Raw genomic sequence first — 301 nt, 5'->3', positions numbered from 1 at the left:
GATTTTGGGGGAAAGGTGTGAAGGAAGGTGGGTTTCCTTCAGGAGGGTTGCGCTGGGTTTGGATCCCAAAGAGCTGCAGCCGCGGACCCGGGGCTGCAATGTCAGAGCTCGTTACCGACCATCTGAACTCCCGAGCAGTCTTGGTGCAGGTGCCTTTAATGTCCTGAACGTAATTTCTCAAAACCAATCTATCGCTGCGGAAGATTTCAGAGTTATTACTCGCTGCTTGGCCTCCTGGCCGGGCTCGAGCATCGGAAAGTGTTTTATCGTCCTCGGGGGGGCCGTGGTCCCCGCCGGCTGC

This window comes from Apaloderma vittatum, unplaced genomic scaffold, assembly GCF_000703405.1.
Source record: "Apaloderma vittatum isolate BGI_N311 unplaced genomic scaffold, ASM70340v1 scaffold25834, whole genome shotgun sequence".
In the NCBI taxonomy this organism is placed as follows: Eukaryota; Metazoa; Chordata; class Aves; order Trogoniformes; family Trogonidae; genus Apaloderma; species Apaloderma vittatum.
Note: the sequence above shows the minus strand (reverse complement) of the source record.